The sequence below is a fragment of the Meles meles genome, chromosome 8 (genome assembly GCF_922984935.1).
Source record: "Meles meles chromosome 8, mMelMel3.1 paternal haplotype, whole genome shotgun sequence".
NCBI classification, from domain to species: Eukaryota; Metazoa; Chordata; class Mammalia; order Carnivora; family Mustelidae; genus Meles; species Meles meles.
The window spans coordinates 4,649,714-4,664,598 of record NC_060073.1 but is presented as its reverse complement, the minus strand read 5'-3'; positions in this window follow the sequence as shown (position 1 = coordinate 4,664,598).

Genomic DNA, 14,885 nt, shown 5'->3' with positions numbered 1-14,885 from the left:
AAGAGCTTTGGAAATGGTAACCAAGCATAAGATGTTTTCTTATTATTTAGCTCTCATTAGGAGGTGACTAACTGTTTATACAAAAATATTAACAATCTGTAGTGGGATTTACATCGAAGTAAACTGTATGGTAACAACATCAAAAGACTATGAGGGAAGAAATGGAAGCACAGTATTGTAAGTTTCTTACAATATGCATGAAGTAATGTATAGTACTTGAAGGTAGAACTGTGATAAGTTAAAGATGTATACTACAAAGCAACCACTAAAATACAAAACCAAAAAGTTTTAGCTAATAAGCCAACAGAGGAGATAAAAGATAAACTGGAATTCTAAAAAATACCCAACTAGTACAATAGAAGGCAGAACAAGTATAAAAGGGGAACAAAAAAGAGATGGGATGAATAAAACACAAATAACAAGATGACAGATTTAAGCCTAACCATAGCCATAATCACATTATACTTAAATTGTCAAAATTCCCCAATTAAAAGGCAGAGATAGTTAAATTGTATTTTTAAAAATACCCTCCGATATACCACCTCCAAGAAATCAACTTTTTTTAAAAAAGATTTTATGTATTTGTTTGACAGGCAGAGATCACAAGTAGGCAGAGAGGCAGGCAGAGAGAGAGGAGGAAGCAGGCTCCCCGCTGAGCAGAGAGCCCGATGTGGGGCTTGATCCCAGGACCCTGAGATCATGACCTGAGCCGAAGGCAGAGGCTTTAACCCACTGAGCCACCCAGGCGTCTCAAGAAATCAACTTTAAATATAAAGGCACAACTAAGTTAAAGGCAAAAAGAGAGAGAGAGATAGGGAGGGAGAGAGGGAAAGATATATCAGGTTAACACTGGTAAAAAGAAATCTGTGGAGGTTATGTAAGTATCAAAGTGGGGTTTTGAGGTGCCTGGGTGGCTCAGTCAGTTAAGCATCTGACTTTGGCTCAGGTCATGATCTTAGGGTCCTGGGATAGAGCCCCTGTGGGGTTCTGTGCTTGGCGGAGGGTCTGCTTGTCCCTCTCCCGCTCCCCCTACTCATTCTCTCTCTCTATCCCTTCAAATAAATAAAATCTTTTTTAATAAATAGGTTTTAGGGTAAAGAATATTACTAGATATCAATAATTTTATTTCACTGTGAAAAGTAGGTCAGTTCATTGAGGGGACACAACAATCCTAAATGTTTATGCATCTAATAACAAAACTTCAAAATACATGAAGCAAGAAGTGAAAGAAATATAAGAAGGAATGCACAAGGGGTGCCTGGGTGGCTCAGTGGGTTAAAGCCTCTGCCTTCGGCTCTGGTCATGATCTCAGGGTCCTGGGATAGAGCACCGCATTGGGCTCTCTGCTCAGCGGGGAGCCTGCTTCCTCTTCTCTCTGCTTGCCTCTCTGCCTACTTGTGATCTCTGTCTGTCAAATAAATAAATAAAATCTTTTAAAAAAAAAGGAATGCACAAATCCACAATTTTAGCTGGAGATTTAATACCTCATTCACAGTAGTTGATAGAACATGTCAATGGAAAGTCAATATTATCACACAGCTTGACTCTATTGACATTTATAGAACACAGCATCCAATAACAGCAGAATATGTTCTTTTCAAGCTCACATGCTAGACCATCTTCTGAGCCATAAAACAAGTCTCAATAAATTAAAAAAGATTCAATTTATACAAAGTATGCTCTCTGATTTCAATGGAATTGAATTAGAAATGAATAACAGAAATAGCTTTAGAAATTCTCCAAATATTTGGAAACTAAACAACACATGTATACATAATAAAAGGATCAAAAACTCAGAATGGAAATTAGAAACTGTTTTTAACTCAATGAAAATGAAGCACAACATACCAAACTGTGTACTTGAAGAAGTATCTAAGAGGAGATAAAAAGCACTAAACATGTATATTAAGAAAAGAAGAAAGGTCTCAGAGACGTCAGCTTCCACTTTAAGAAACCAGTAAAAGAAGATTAAATTAAACCCAAAGTAAGCAAAAGAGAGGAAACAATGAAGATAAAACTGGAAATCAATGAAATAGAGGGCAGAAGCAATAGAGAAAAATGAACTAATCCAAAAGTGGTTTTATGATATCAATCAGATTTATAAATCTCTAGCTATATGGATCAAAAATAAAGGAGAGAAACAAATTACCAGTCTCGGGCATGAAAGTGGTAACTCAGTATAGGATTCATATATATATTAAAAGAGTAATGAGCAAGAATTACAAACAACATCCTAAAAATTCAACAACTAGACAAAGCAGACAAATTCCTTGAATGACAAGTTACTAAAACTCATTGAAGAAAAAATAGACAACCCAAGTAGCCATATAGCTATTAGATAAATTTAATTTGCACTTAAAATTCTTCCTGCAAATTAAATTCTGGGCCCAGATGCCTTCACTAGTGAATTTTAACAAATATTTAGGGAGATAAAAAAACACCACTTTTATGCAAAATCTTCCAGAAAATTGAAGGGGTGAAAATATTTCTTAACTCATTCTTTGAGGCCAGAATTATTCTGATCCTGAGACAAAGACATCACAGGGAAAAACAAACAAATGATGAAAAACGCTGCAGACCACTATCTTCATGAACAGCAGCAAATCGAATCCAGTGAAATGTTGAAAAGAAAACACATCACGACCAAGTTGTGTTATTGTAGGAAAGTAAGATTGGTTTAACAGTAAGAACTATAAGAAAATCAATGTAATTCAGGGGCATCTGAGTGGCTCAGTTGTTAAGCATCTGACTTCTGCTCAGGTCATGATCCCAGAGATCTGGGACTGAGTTCCACATCAGGCTCCTTGCTCAGCAGGAAGCCTGCCTCTCCCTCTCCCACTACCCCCTGCTTATATTAGCTCTCTTGCTGTCTTTCTCTGTCAAATAAATAAATAAAATCTTTTTAAAAAGAAAATTAATGCAATTCACCATATTAACAAACCAAATAAGAAAAGCTATATAAAATCCAACATCCATGGGCACCTTGGGGGCTCAGTTGGTTGAGCGTCTGCCTTGGGCTCAGGTCATGATCCCAGGGTCCTGGGATTGAGCCCCAAGTTGGGCTCCATCCTCAGCAGGTAGTCTGTTTCTCCCTCTCCCTCTGCCCCTGCTCATGTTCTCTCTCTCTCTCAAATGAGCAAATAAAATCTTTTAAAAAATCCAACATCCATCCATCTTTTTCTTTTTAAAGATTTCAAATATTTGACAGACAGATCACAAGTAGGCAGAGAGGCAGGCAGAGAAAGGAAGGGAGCTTGTTTGGAGGTTCTAGCAGGGGAGCGCAGCTACTCGTATACCCTTGACCGAAGAACGGTCCTCTCCTCTATCGGGGAAGGTCGTCCTCTTCGACCGAGCGCGCAGCTTCGGGAGGGACGCACATGGAGTGGTGAGGGAGGAAGGGGACACCCGCCTAGCCAGCCAGATCAGCCGAATCAACCCTGGCGATCAATGGGGTGACAGACGTCGCAGCCAGATCGCCCTCACATCCCAGAGAAAGGAAGGGAAGCAGGCTCCCCACTGAGCAGAGAGCCTGACACAGGGCTTGATCCCAGGACCCTGGGATCATGCCCTGAGCTGAAGGCAGAGGCCTTAACACACTGAGCCACCCAGGCACCCTTCCATCCATCTTGATAAAAACAGTAAGAAAACTATGAATACAAGGAAACTTTCTCAACCTGATAAGGACATCTATGAAAATCCTACAGCTAACATTATATGTAATATACTGATCCAAAATTGTCCTGGAGTTACAGGCCAGTGTAATCAGCAAGAAAAAGGAATTAATGACATCAGATTGGAGAGGAGGCAGTAAAACTATCTTTATTCACAGATGACATAATTGTCCATGTTAAGAATCCAATGAGATCTACAAAAAAGCTATTAATAAAAGTGTGTAGTAAGATTGCAAGATACAAAAACTGATTGTGTTTTTACCTACTAGTAACAAATAATGCTAGATATAATAGCTTCAAAAATAAAACACTTAGGGAAAAAGAGACAAAAGATGTGTAAGACTCATATATCAAAAATTACAAAATATTATTGAGAGAAACAAAAGAATACCTAAATAAGTAGAGACACATATCTGGTTAGTGGAAATTTTAATATTGCTCAGATGTCAATTTTCCCTTATTGATCTATAGGTTCAACACGATTTCAATCAAAATCTTAGTAGACTATTTTGTAAAAAATTGACAAGCTGATTCTAAAATTTGCACGGTAATTCAAAGGCCTAGAATGGCCAAAATAGCTTTCATAAAGAACAAAAAAGTTGGAGGACTAACATTGCCTGATTTCAAGACTTAATATAAAACCTCAGTAACAAAATAGCGTGAACATGAAGACAGACAAATAAAGCCATAGAACAGAATAGAGATTTCAAAAGTCCGTAAATACATGTACAATTCATTTTGACAAACGTATAAAAGCAAATCAGTGAGGAAAGGATAGTCTTTTCAATGAACGGAGTTGAAACAGTTGCATGTGTGCCTCCAAGAGCAAATTTCAATCCATACTTCTCAACATATACAAAAATTATCTCAAAATAGATCAGAGACCTACATGTAAAACAGCAAGCTTCTAGAAAAAAATAGGAGAAAATCTTTGTGACCTTGGGTTAGGCAGAACTTTCTTAGATATAACACCAAAAACATGATCCATTAATTTATAAATTTGACTTCACTGGGGCATCTGGGTTGCTCAGTTGGTTGAGCACCCAACTCTTGATCTCAGCTCAAGTCATGAGCTGAGGTGGTGGGATTGAGGCCCAAGTGGAGCTCTGCACTCAGGGCAGAGTCTGCTTGAGATTCTCTCTCCCTCTCCCTCTGCCCCTACCCCGTTTGCACTCTATCTCTCTCTAAAATAAAAAAAAAGAGGGGCGCCTGGGTGGCTCAGTGGTTTAAAGCCTCTGCCTTTGGTTCAGGTCATGACCCCAGGGTCCTGGGATCGAGCCCCGCATCAGGCTCTCTGCTCAGTGGGGAGCCTGCTCCCTCCTCTCTCTCTGCCTGCCTCTCTGCCTAGTGGTGATCTCTGTCTGTCAAATAAATAAATAAAATCTTTTAAAAAATAAATTAAATTAAATTTAAAAAAGAAAATATTTAAATAAATAAATAAATAAATTTGACTTCACCAAAATAAAAAAATCTGTGCTACTCAAAAGACATCATTAGAAGGATGAAAACATAAGCTATATACTGGGGGGAAATCTTTGCAAATCATATCTCATAAAGGACTTGCATTTAGAGTTTATGTGTGAAAATATATATATATATATATATATATATATATATATATATATATGTCTTGAAACTCAGCAATTAGAAAATAAGCCAATTAAAAATAGTCAAAAGATTTGAATAGATAATTCACCAAAGAAGATACATGCATAACAGATGAGCACAGAAAGTATGCTTAAAGCATTAGACTTTCGATAAATGCAAATTAAAACCACAATGAGATACCTCTCATACCTATTAAAATGGCTAAAAGTAAAAAGACTGAAAGTATCAAATGTTGGCGAGGACTTGGAATGACTAGAATGCTCATACACTGATGGTGAGAATTTAAAATGGTACAAACATGGGTGCCTGGGTGGCTCAGGTCATGATCCCGCTCAGGTCTTGATCCCAGGGATCAAGCCCCTCATGCAGCTCCCTGATCAGCGGGGAGCCTGCTTCTTCCTCTCCCTCTGCCCTTCCCCCTGCTTGTGCTCTCTTTCTCTCTCTCTCTCTCCCTCAAATAAATAAATGATCTCTTAAAAAAATAAAATGGTACAGACACGCTAGAAAATAGTTTGCCAGTTTACTAAAAGGTTCAAGACAGGGGCATCTGGGTGGCTCTGTTGGTTAAGCATCTGTCTTCGGCTCAGGTCATGATCTTAGGGTCCTGGGTTTGAGCCTTGAGTTGGGCTCCCTCCTCAACAGGGGGTCTGCTTCTCCCTCTCCCTCTGTCCTTCTCCACCAGCCTCCACTCGTGCTCATGCTTTCTCTCTTCCTCTCCCTCTCGCTCATTCTCTCAAATGAATAGATCTTTAAAAACAAGTTGACATCAACCATAGGATCCAGCCATTGTAATCCTAGTTATTTACCTTAGAGAAACAAAAGCAAATGCCCATACAAAGACATGTGCACAAACATTGATAGAGCTCCAGCTGGGAAAAACACAATACCTACCAATAGAGGAAGGAACAAAGAAATTGTGGTATATTCATACGATGTAATACTACTCATAAATAAAAAGGAATGAAGCGTTAACACGCTTGATATGCTAGTGAAAGAAGCCACACAAAAAGAAAACACATACTGTACTGTTCCAATTATATAAAGCTTTGTAAAATCTGAATTAATCAATAATTGCAGAAGGTAATTGAGCAGAAAAATGGACAACATGAAGGAACAGATCAGGAATTCCAACAGAGGATGGAAACCAAAAGAAGGCACTAAATAGAAACATATTAACATTTTTTAAAGTCTCAGTTATGAAGATATCCTTCAACGGGTTCATCAGAAGACTTGATATGGCCAAGGGATCAATCAGTAAACCTCAATTATGACCAAGGAATTGCCGAAACTGAAATACAAAATGAAAGAGTAGGGAAAAAAAAAACTGAATGGAGTATCAAAAAGCTGTGGGATAATAACAAAATTTTAAAATAATGTTATTGGAGTCCCAAAAGAAGGAAGAATGGAGTAGAACAAATATTTAAAGAATGTCTCTAAGAATTTTACAAAAGCAACGGAAGTTCACAAACTCCAGATTCAAGGATCTCAGAGAACCCTAAGCTCAACAACCCCCCCCTCACACACACCCTAGATGCATCATAGTCAAACCACTGACAAGCCAGTAGAAGAGAAAAGGATGAACAGAGCTATGGGGGAAGTACATTACTTACAGAAGACCATAGATAAGACTTACAGCCAAGTTCCCATCAGAAAACACGCAAACTGAAAATAGAGTGACAGCTTTTAAACACTGAAAGAAAAATCTGTCAATCCAGAATTCTTTGTACAGGGAGAATATCTTTTAAAAATGAGGGTGAAGGGATGCCTGGGTGGCTCAGTCAGTGAAGCATCTGCCTTTTGCTCAGATCATGAATTTGGGGTCCTGAGATCAAGTCCCACGTGTCCCATGTTGAGCTCCTTGCTCAGTGGGGAGCCTTATTCTCCCTCTGCCTGTCACTCCCCCCGCTTCTGCTCTCTCTCTCTCTGACAAATAAATAAAATACAATCTTTAAAAAAATTTTTTTTAAATGAGGATGAAGTAAAGACTTCTAAAGAAAAACCTAAAATCTGAGAAAATGAATTGCTTGCAGACCTATGCTGCAAAAACTGTAAAGGAAGTTCTTTAGGAAGAAACCTGATATAAGGAATATGGTACCAAACAGAAACTTTGGCCAACACACAAAAATGAACTGTGGAAAAGGTTACATTGAAGGTAAATAGTAAAAGACTCAAACATTTCTCCTGATCGCTCTAAAACATAACCATCTAAAGCAAAAATAATAACAATGTATATAATTTTTCGAAGATTTAATTATTTACTTTAGAGAGCAAGAGAGACCTAGGGAGTGGGGGGAGGGGTAGAGGGGGAAGAAGAGGGAGAGAATCCCTAGCTGACTCCTTGCTGAACGTGGAACCCGACGCCGGGCTGAGATCATGGCTTGAGCCAAAACCAAGAGCCAGACACTTAACCAACTGAGCCCCCCAGATGCCCCAACAATGTGTAGTTTATAGAATATGTAAAAGTAAGCTGTGTGACAAAAATTTAGCACAAAGGATGAAATGCAGTAACCGGAAGTTTATTGAAAATTGTGATGTTAGGGCGCCTGGGTGGCATCTGCCTTCAGCTCGGGTCATGATCTCCAGGTTCTGGGATCGAGCCCTGCATTGGGCTCCCTGCTCAGGATGAGTCTGCTTCTCTCTCTCTCCCTCTCTCACAAATGAATATATAAAATCTAAAAAAGAAAATTGTGATGTCATAACAGTTTGTCCAATACCCATCCACCACCATAGGTTCTGTTCTAGATTTCTCCCTTCTCCAGCTATGAGAAACATGTCTCTTTAAATCCTTAATTTCTTTACTTAATCAATTTCTTTCAATGTAACCAACTCTGCCACTGACGTTTCCAGATTCCAACACCCCCATCAACACACTCAGACTCTGACGACTTAGGCCAGGATGCACATAGCCACTTGGAAACTCTTCTCAACATCCCTGGGTTCTCGAAATCTGCACTAGTTGTCCCACCTTCGTGAACATTCTCTTCACTGTACTTGGGGTCCAACCCCTTGCACCTGGCCACTACTGTGTGGGTGTCCTCTTTATCCAGCTAAGGCTCTAACACTCTGTGCCAAGGTACCTCCTATGCGGACACTGTCCTCCCTCAGGCTCTGAAACCCCGGGCTGAGCTGTCACGCACGTGGACACCTCTTGGACTCTGGGTCAGTTTCTGACACCCCACATCAGGCCATACCCACTCATGAATGCCTTCTTGAAATAAGAGTGCTGTGCTGAGTCATATTGAAGCTTGAAGCAAAAGAACAACTCAGTAATACTGATTCTTTGTTTAATATTTCTGTTATTTTGTTCATTCTGGATTTTTTTGCATTAATTTTGCCTTTTTAAAGTAATACATTAAAATGTGACTTGTCTTAATTAATGCATTTTTGAACACCCTTTTAACATTTTCAGCCAAGGTGAGTTCCTCCTTCTCCTTACCCTAGCCCTGGCCCTGCCTCTTCACCTCGCTCTAGGAGATCAAACTCTGTCTCCACCTACAAGAATGCCTTCCATTTTCTGCCCTCCCTAATGGCTTATGGGCTGAATTGTTCAGAATGGGAAGAGAAAAAAAAAGAGAAACTGGAAGAGACTCCTAACATCCAAGTACTTAGCACAATTTCAGGGCTCCCATTTGTATTCTTGGACCAGACCCCGCAAATGTTTGGGGCAAAGGGAATCAGTGGACATTCTTAAATTAATAGATGTTTCTTTCTTCTTGAAGAACTCCAGACTCAGCTCAAGTACTAATGTTTATCTCTTCTCTGAGGGAGATATTTACAATCCTTTAACCATTTTTTGGGATAATATTTAAATATATTTTCTTTCAAAAAAGCAACACTTGACCTCCTTACTTTTCTGCATGCTCTGCTAACCATCCTTGTCCCTTGACTTCTCTTATGTAAGAATTCAGTGCATCTTTTTCCAGAACTTTCCCCATTCTTTCATATACTTGTGTGTATTTGTTTATTTAGAAATAACATAACACAAAAGCAGTAGGGAGGATGGACCGAGGTAGCCTCCACGGTCCCAGCCTCCTGGTGTTCATAACCTTGTGTAAGCCCCTCCCCTTGAGTGTGGGAAGGACCTGCGACTTGCTTCTCGTAACCAGTAGAATGCAGCAAAGGTGACAGAATGTCTGTGATTACGGGTAAGTGATTATACTACATACGATGTCACACAAAAGGGTACAGTAGGAAGCTCTAGGAGCTAACACCTGAAGCAATGACGGAGTAGTAAAGAGGGAACCAGTCACCTTGGAGCTCTGAAACCTGACTGGATACTTACGACACTCAGAGGAATGTTTAATGAAGGGAGAAGCCACTATTCTTTGGTAAGAGAGAAGTGTGCACTAACCATCTACTATTCCCTGTTCCTCAATCTTGCCACAGCTGTGGGGGTAGGGAGCCCATGTTGCTGGAGTGACTGGTTTGTGCCAGGGTGGGCGGTAGGGTCCTCGTTCATCAAATATTTTGGGGTTGTTTATTTTGCTGGGTTGGTCTGGCAGTGTTTCTGTGGGGCCACTGCAGATGCTTGTCTTGGTTTCAGATCCCTCTGCGGCAGCAGCAGAAATTCACTGGCGGGATATATGGGGAGATTTAAAGAGACAAAAAGAGACAATTTTTTCCCCCAGACATTTAAGGAAATCTTTGTCAGGTCACTGGCTGACTACAGATTAAATGGAACAGACACTTCCTTGGCCATGCACAACAAAGAACATACACATTGCAAGAACAGTTTGGCAAAGTCACAAATGGACAGTTGCAACCCTCAACAAGAAAAACCAGCAATCCCTGAGGAATGGGAGCATCAGATTGACAGAGTGACTTCATTATGAAATTTATAACATCCGGTTCTCAACTAAGATGACAAGACATACAAATAAAATGGAAGGAATGGCCCATTCACAGGAAAACAAACAAATTTGACAGGATACATTCTTGAGGATGCCTAGATATTGGCATTGCTGGTCAAGAACATGAAATCAATTCTTAAATATGCTCGATGAGCTAAAGGGAACCAGGGACAAAGAACTTCAAGAAATCAGGAAAATGATGCTTGAAGAAAATGAGAATATCAGCTAAAAGACAGAGACACAAAAAGGAGTTAAATAAAAAATCTGGAGCTGAAAAGTATAACTGAAATGAAAAAATCCAGTAGAGAGTTTCAACATCAGATTTGAGCAGGCAGAAGAAAGGATCAGTAAACTTAAAGATAAGGTGATTGAAATTATACAATCTGAAGGACAGAAAGAAAAAAGAATAAATAAAAATGAGCAGAACATAAGGGACCTGTAAGACACTACCAAGCATATTGACAAATGCATTATAGGAGTCTGAGGAGAAGAGAGAGAGAGGGGAAGGGGAAGAAAAGTATTTGAAGATACAAAGGCCGAAAACTTCCCCAATCAGGAAAACAAACAAACAAACAAACTAAATCATGAATATACATATCCAAGAAGCTCAACAGATCTCAAGCAAGACGAACTCAAAGAGATCCACACTGAGACACATTATAGTGAAATTGCCAAAATCCAAAGACAGAGGGAATTTTGAAAGTAGCAAGAGTGCAGTAATTTATCACATACAAGGAATCCTCAAAAGATAACTACCTGATTTTTTCCATGGAGGCCAGAAGGCAGTGGGGTGAGATATGTGAAGTCCTGGGGAAAAAAATACTCAACCAAGGATTCTATATCCAGCAAAACTGTCCTCCAAGAGTGAAGGCAAAATTAAGATATTTCCAGATAAACAAAATCTGACAGAGTTTATTACCAGTAGACCTTCCCTACAAGATATGCTAAAGGGAGTCCTTCAGGTTTAATTGAAAGGACACCAGACTGTAACTTAAAGCCATAAAGAACATTGGTAAATGTGACCACATAAGTAAATATAGAGGCCAGTATTATTGTAGTTCTCATTCATAACCAATCTTCTTTTCATATATGATTTAAAAGATGAGTGCATAACACAATAATTATAAATCTATGTTAATGGACAGTAAATATGTAATCTGTGGCAAAAACAACATAAAGGGGGAATGTACAGGGATTTACAGAGGTGGAACGTTGATATACTAGTGAAACAAAGTTGGTATTACTCAAACCAGGTTGCTACGAGGCTGAGAGGTTAATTGTAATGCCCAAAGTAACCACTAAGAAAATAACTAAAAAATATTGAGGAAAGATCGGGGGCACACCTGGGTGGCTTACTCTTGATTTACTCTTACTCTTGATTTCAGCAAAGGTCATGATCTCAGAGTTGTGAGATCAAGCCCCATGCTGGATTCTGCACTGGGCATGGAACCTGCTTAGGATTCTCTCTTTCCCTTTCTCTCTGCCCCTCCCCTCTCCCCTGCTTGTGTGTGCGCTCTCTCTCTCAAAAATAAAAGTAAAGAAAGGGAAAGAAAAGGAAAGAAGAAGGAAATCAAAATAGATTTCTACCAAAAAAAATCAACTATAATCAAATGCAAAAAGAGGCAGTAATGGAGGAAATTGATGATCAGAAAAATACAAAACAGAAAACAAATCACTAAATGGCACAGTAAATCCTTCCTTATCAGTAATTACTTTAAATGTAAAGGCTTAAATTCTCAATTAAAAGACAGAGATGGGAAGACTGGGCATAAAAACATGATCTGGCTATATGCTATCTATGAGAGATTCACTTCAGGGGCACCTGGGTGGCTCAGTGGGTTAAAGCCTCTGCCTTCAGCTCAGGTCATGATCTCAGGGTCCTAGGATTGAGTCCCTCATCAGGCTCTCCGCTCAGTGGGGAGCCTGCTTCCTCCTCTCTCTCTGCCTGCCTCTCTGCCTACTTGTGATCTTTGTCTATCAAATAAATAAATAAATCTTAATATATATATATATATATGAGATTCACTTCAAATGCAAAGACACAGAGAAGTCAAAGTAAAAGGATGGAAAAAGATATTCAACACAGGGGCACCTGGGTGGCTCAGTGGGTTAAGCGTCTACCTTCAGCTCAGGTTATGATCGCAGGGTCTTGGGATCAAGCCATGCATTGTCCCTCTCCCACTCCTCCTGCTTGTGTTCCTTCTTTTGCTGTGCTCTCTCTGTCAAATACATAAATAAAATTGTTTAAAAAAAGATATTCAACACAAATAGTAACCAAAAGAGAGCTGACTACATTATTTTCAGACAAAACAGATTTTAGGCCAAAAAGGTTACAAGAGATAATAAGGACATTATATATTGAACATATTGATAAAAGATACAATCCAGCAAGAAAATATAACAGTTGTAAATCTAAACCTACCTAACAAAGGCAACCTAAAATATGTATGAAGCAAGGACTTACAGAATTGGAAGGAGAAAGAGACACTTCTACCATAACAGTTGGAGATATTAATACCTCAACTTTTCTTTTTCTTTTTTTTTTTTTTTAGATTTTACCCATATTTTTTTTTTTTTGGACAGAGACAGAGCGAGAATGGGAACAAAGCAGGGGGAGCAGCAGAGGGAGAAGGAGAAGCAGGCTTCCCACTGAGCAGGGAACGCCATGCAGAACCCGATCCCAGGACCCTGGGATTATGACCTGAGTCGAAGCCAGATGCCTAACAACTGAGCCACCCAGGCACCCCAATACCTCACTTTCAGTAAGGGATAGAACTATGAAACAGAAGACCAATAAGAAAATAGAGCACTTGGGGGGCCTGGTTGGCTCAGTTGGAAGAATGCATGATTCCTTTTTTTTTTTTTTTTTAAGATTTTTTTTTTTTTAGAATGTATGATTCTTGATCTTGGGGTTGTGAGTTCAAGCCCCGTGTTGGGTGTAGAGATTACTTACATAAATAGAACTTTTTAATGTTTTAATTGATTTTTTAAAGGTTTATATATTTATTCATGAGAGACAGAGAGAGAGAGAGAGGCAGAGGCAGAGGGAGAGGGAGAAGCAGGTTCCCCGATGAGCAGGGAGCCTGATACAGGACTTGATTCTAGGACCCTGGTATCATGACCTGAGCTGAAGGCAGACGCTTAACTGACTAAGTCGCCCAGGCACCCATAAATAAAATTTTTTTAAAAGAGAACAAAAATAGAAGACTTAAACAGTATTGTAAATTGGTTGGAACTAGCAGAGATATACAGAACACTGCCTAAAAACGGGTGAATACATGTTCTTCTCAAGTACACATGGAACATTCTCCAGGACAGATCACATGTTAGGCCACAAAACAAGTCTTAAGAAGTCATAAGAGGGGCGCCTGGGTGGCTCAGTGGGTTAAGCCGCTGCCTTCAGCTCAGGTCATTATCTCAGGGTCCTGGGATCGAGTCCCACATTGGGCTCTCTGCTCAACGGAGAGCCTGCTTCCCTTCCTCTCTCTCTGCCTGCCTCTCTTGTGATTTCTCTCTGTCAAATAAATAAATAAAATCTTTAAAAAAAAAAGAAGTCATAAGAGACTGAAATGATACAAAGTATCTTCTCTGATCACAAGGGAATGAAACTAAAATTCAACGAGGAAGGAAAACTGGAAAGTTCATAAATATGCGGAATTCAAGCAACACACTCTTCTTTTTTTCTTTTTCAAATTTTTATTTAAATTCTCTTTAGGTAACATACAGTATAATACTGATTTCTGGAGTAGAATTTAGTGACTTATCACTTGCATGTAACACCCAGGGCTCATCACAACAGGTGCCCTCCTTAACACCCATCACCCATCTAGCCCATTCCCTACCCACCTCCTCCCATCAACCCTCAGGGTTTTGTTTGTTCTTTTTAAGATTTTATTTATTTATTTATTTATTTACTTGACAGGGATAGAGAATGAGAGAACACAAACAGGGGGAGGGCAGAGAGAGAGGGGGAAGCAGGCTTCCCACTGAGTAGGGAGCCCGATGAGGGCTCGATCCCAGGACCCTGAGACCATGACCTGAGCTGAAGGCAGATGCTTAACCAACTGAGCCACCAGGCGCCCCAAACCCTCACTTTGTTCTTTATCATCAAGAGTCTCTTATAGTTTGCTTCCCCTTCTCTCTTGTTCCCCTCCCATATGTTCATCTGTTTTGTTTCTTAAATTCCACATACGAGTGAAATCATATGGTATTTTTCTTTCTCTGGCTGACTTATTTTGCTTAGCATAATACACGCTAGTTGTACCCATGTTGCTGTAAATGGTAAGATATCATTCTTTTGATGGCTGCGTAGTATTCCACTGTATACATACATCATGTCTTCTTTATCCATTCATCAGCTGATGGACACTCAGGCTCTTCCTGTACTCTGGCTGTTGTTGATAATGCCGCTATAAACTTGAGGTACATAGACCCCTTCAAATCTGTAATCTTATATCCTTTGGGTAAAAACCCGGCAGTGCGGTTGCTGGGTTGTAGGGTAGCTCTATTTTCAACTTTTTTTTTTTAAGATTTTATTTATTTATTTGACAGACAGAGATCACAAGCAGGCAGAGAGGCAGGCAGAGAGAGAGAGGGAGGGAAGCAGGCTCCCTGCTGAGCAGAAAGCTTGATGTGGGGCTCGATCCCAGGACCCTGGGATCATGACCTGAGCCGAAGGCAGAGGCTTTAACCCACTGAGCCACCCAGGCTCCCCTATTTTCAACGTTTTGAGGAACCTCCATGCTGCTTTCCAGAG